This window comes from Palaemon carinicauda, chromosome 16 (assembly GCF_036898095.1).
Source record: "Palaemon carinicauda isolate YSFRI2023 chromosome 16, ASM3689809v2, whole genome shotgun sequence".
Lineage (NCBI taxonomy): Eukaryota > Metazoa > Arthropoda > Malacostraca > Decapoda > Palaemonidae > Palaemon > Palaemon carinicauda.
Genome location: NC_090740.1, coordinates 79,888,190 through 79,893,189, shown reverse-complemented (window position 1 = coordinate 79,893,189; position 5,000 = coordinate 79,888,190).

Sequence of the window (5,000 nt, the reverse complement as noted above, 5' to 3'; positions counted from 1 at the left end):
CATATCCTTACCTTCTCCTACAGTTCAAAACCCTCCTGGAGGAGTATACCTGAGAGCTATAGAGCATACAGGTAGTAAGAAAACTTCAGCTCATCGAGTTCCAGGGAAGGCTGCTTCGTGTTCACGAGAAGGACTCAAGATATCAATGAGCCATTCTGAACTTGTCGCCACTCAACAAGTTCATAAAAAACAGCAAGTTCTGATTGTTAATCCTTCTGAACATATGGACCTAGTTCCAATTAAGGGTGTTCGTTGTCTTGTCAGACCTGAAAGGTGTCCTTCGGAACCTTCCAGTCAACCAACCCCCTTCCTCCTATCTAGAATTCATGTTACAGAGAGTAACATTCATCCTAAGGAAGATACGTGTCGGACTCACAGTTCTAAGTATCTTCAAAGGAGTGATGAACTTAGTCACGTCAAATTCAAGCCTAGGAATAGTTCAGGTATTAATATATCTGATCAGGAGGCAGCACCCAAAGTGTCCACCCAATGTGCATTCAAAGAGATGACCCGGTTCCTGGGACATCTCGGATGCAAGATAGGCTTCTAGAAGTCTCGACTTTCTCCAGCTCAGGGGTTTCGATGTTTAAAAAACCATCGAAGCCCTCAGTCACATCAACTCTCCTCTCCTCTGCAAATATAAAAGGAGCTCGTGAGGTCTGTCAAGAGACACAGGTATTCAGTCAGAATATCAAAACGCCAACAGGAAAAAGCGCTAAACTTTCCCCAGTTTGCTATAGTGACAGACCTGGTGCTAAGGGCACACCGGAAAGATGCGTTAAGATCTTGGAGAAAACACGCAGCAAACGCTTAAAGAGATAAAAAAAAGACTGAGATCGGTCCCTCTTTAATTGCTTTTCTAACAGAAATTAGAGCACGAAAGTCCCAAGACTCTGCTGGTCCTTTCATGGGTGGGGAAGCCCCCTCCACACAGATCAGGTTCCCTACGACTGATCTGGGACACCGAAGCGATAATAAGACGTAACATTTGAACGTCTCATTTAGTCTTGGTGAAGTTACCCATCCCTCTCTTAAATGGACGGCACCTGCCAGCAGTTCATTTACAACTGATCCACGATGTGACGGTGGATACTCTCTTTCGATACAAACCGATAGAGTTGGAATGGTCCATGGGCGCAGACATATTCCCTCCCAGATGGGAACAAGTCCCAGAACTGCAATTTGACCTCTTCATCACGAGCGTCTTCAAGAAACTACCGCGCTATATAGCCCCATACGAGGATCTTCTAGTGGGGCTGATAGACTAGATGAGGCTGGTCCTAGCTCCGACCCTAGGTATATTTCCGAAAATTCAGAAATTAACTGCCTTCGTTTTATCACAGAGAACCCAAACCCTTCATTTCATGATTTTCTCGCTCTAGCGGTTAGAAAAAGGTATGGGATCTCAAAAGGCAATATAGAATTCTTAGAAGAATACAAGGCCAAGTCAACTAGAAGACAATATGAGTCTTCCTGGAAAAAGTGGGTTGCGTTTGTCAAAGCAAAAGGACCGAAAGAAATTTCAATGAACTTTTGTCTGTCCTTCTTTGTCCACCTTCATAGCCAACGTCTGGCACCAATACGATAAATACGTGCAAGTCAGCCTTGACTAGGCCTCTCCTATATGCCTTTCAAGTGGATCTGGCAAATGAAATCTTTAATAAGATTCCGAAGGCATGTGCTAGGCTTAGGCCCACAGTACCACCAAAGCCCATCTCTTGGTCTTTGGATAAGGTCTTACATTATGCCTCAACTGTGAACAATGACAATTGTTCTCTTAAGGAACTAACCCAAAAGGTTATTTTTCTGTTCGCTATCGCCTCCGGGGCTAGAGTTAGTGAAATAGTGGCCCTATCCAGAGATGAGGGTCACATTCAGTTCACGGAAGTGGGAGAACTGAATCTATTTCCTGATCCATTCTTTATCAATAAAAACGAGCTACCTACTAAGAGGTGGGGTCCCTGGAGAATCTGCCCTCTGAAAGAAGATGTCTCTCTATGTGCTGTAGAGTGTCTAAAGGTCTATCTTCGTAGAACTTCAGACTTCAGGGTAGGACAGCTCTTTAAAGGAGAAACTCCTGGATCAAATTTATCCCTAAAACAACTAAGGGCGAAGCTCACCTACTTTATTCGTAGAGCGGATCCGGACAGTACTCCCGCAGGTCATGATCCGAGAAAGATTGCTTCATCACTGAACTTCTTTCAGTATATGGACTTTGAGCACCTTCATTCATACACTGGATGGAAATCATCCAGAGTTTTTTACAAACACTATGCAAAACAAGTTCATGAACTGAAACACTTCGTAGTGGCGGCAGGTAGTGTATTAAAACCTGCCTCCTAATTACTGTAGTGAACAGTTTTTAGTGTGGGACCTCACATGTCCTCGCACATGTAACGGATGAGAATCCTGCAGAGTGTTCTACATACACTATGCTAGACAAATCCATGATCTGAAGCAATATGTGGTGACGCCAGGTAGAATATTTAACCTGCCGTCTAATTCTACGATGAACAGCTAATTGACTGGGACTGTCAATTAAAGGGAGAAGAGGTCAACCTTCTTAGGTGTGACTTCTTTTAATTAAGTGTTACCATGATAACACTGGTTCTGTTCAAAATCCCAGGTGTGGAATTATACAGATAGCACTGGTGCTGGTGTACGAAGTACACATTGCAGATAGAAGTAACCAGTACAGGAATTATGAAGAGAAATTGTTCTATAATTTTCTTCAGTCTAAGAGTGGCACTCATCATTTCTTCCTTCAAGAAGGAAATATAGTCTCTGTAGTTGTTACAGGTATAATCCCATTGTCATACTACATTCGTTTTACTGAACATCTTTTAGTCATTTATTAGTAAAAAATGTCTATTAGAACGTAGTGCGTCCACCTTCGCCAGACAATTGTATGTATACATGCCAGAGTTCTTCAACTTACCAAAGTAAGTATCCCTCATATATTTGTATGCATCAAATAATAGATATAAGAGACACTGTTATTTTAGAAAATATACAACTATGAGACTATTTGTATATTCAGTGTGTACTTATGTTTGGTCATACTATGTATGTTAACCTCAAGATCCCTTTTCTACTGTCTAGAATGACTCTTCCCTGTAGGAGGCAGGAAGCACTAACATTGGTTATGATTAGTGATTGGGACGAATAACGGTAACGTCCCTTGTCTCATGTGGTCCCCATGACCATAGAAAAGGTTGCTATAAGGTTAAGGCACTGATTAAAAATCCACAGGTACACTAATGCTCTGGTATGCTTCCATCACGACGACATGGCTTGAGCCCAAAAAACGGATTTTTAGCGAAGCGAAAAATCTATTTTTGGGTGAGATAGCCATGTCTTCCTGATGGACCCACCCATCTCTTCTGAAAGAAAAGATCTTCACAGTATCCCTTTCGTGGTACTGTATCTGTAACACCACGCTCAATGCTACAAGGAACGTCCGCCGTCGTGGGAATGGCGCTGTTGTATTCCCAATAGTATTACGAGAGCGGGGAGAGCCTTTGGACGGCTCCCTTTTGCCACATCCTCCACGAAGCCAAAACGCTGTTTGGGGTGCAGATTGCTATGGAGGCGTGTCAACAATGCGTCCGCTGATATTATGCGATATCCTTTTGAGAAATTTTGAGGATATTCGTGCCAGGAGTTACAATTCTGGATACCTAAAGGTAAAATTCTCTGGGAATATCACTGTAGTACATATATCCCTTATGAAGCTACTTTAAGGAATTTCCATCAGGACGACATGGCCATCTCACCCAAAAGTAGATTTTTCGCTTCGCTCAAAATCCGTTATATATATATATATATATATATATATATATATATATATATATATATATATATATATATATATATATATATATATATATATATATATATATGTGTGTGTGTGTGTGTGTGTGTGTATGTATGTATGTATATGTGTGTAGATGCCAAAATCCTAGTTTAAACAGTAAATTTTGGTAATTTTCTTTTGTGTTATTTAAAAATAAAGCAGACACAGAGTTAAGGAATATGATTTCGAGTAGAATTTCTAAGTAATGAAATATTGTTGATCATTGTTTGAAAAGTTCTTAAAAGATTCTACCACCAAAATCTGGTTTTCATTGGCCTTACATAGATTCTTAAAATTTCTTAACGTATTTACGTTACCATCTTTATTTGACTAAGTGAAGCAACAAATTAATACATCGCTTTATAATCCGTGAGATTGTTTTCATATTATTGAATTTATAATTTATTGAAGCGACATTAAAAAATATCATATCATATCGTTCATGAAACTATAGGATATTTGTAGTCTAATGAATACATGCAGTTAAATTCTGGTAGTTTTTTTTTTATTTAAAGCTTTAAAATTCCTTTGATAATCATATTTTCATATATTCATTGGAAAATGCAGTAAGTGTTATTAACTATTATATTTAGAATTTAATGATCTTTCCTTATGCCTGAGGCTAAAGATTATTTGAGCTTTGAACTGTTTTCATGATATTTGATATTGATAATATTGTAAAGTAATAATCATTCAAAATACCACATGTTCTTTATAGTTTTGTATTATGAAATGTAAATGTTTGGTATCAGTATATTCAGAATCTTTTTGTCCGTATTTCGTTTGAGTTTCTATCCAATATTACATGTTTCTTTATTTATATTCATAAGAAGATGAAGATTAATTAATAATCTTCTTTGTATAAAATGCTGGAAGCTTGATTAGAACATTAACAGTTTCTGATTCGATCCTTGAGAGAGTTATAATGAATATTGAGTATCTGTTCTTGAAAAAGGTTAAATTTAAAGCGAAATTTTTTTACTAAAAAGTTGCTTTAGATGCAGGGTTTTTTTTTTTTTTTCTAATTGGTACGAGGGTATGTATTTCATCTTACCATATTCATTTAAGAAAGACCCCGACACTGAGCTTTATTATGTCTTAAAATGCATTAGTTGACAATCATAATCTTATTACTGCACCAGAG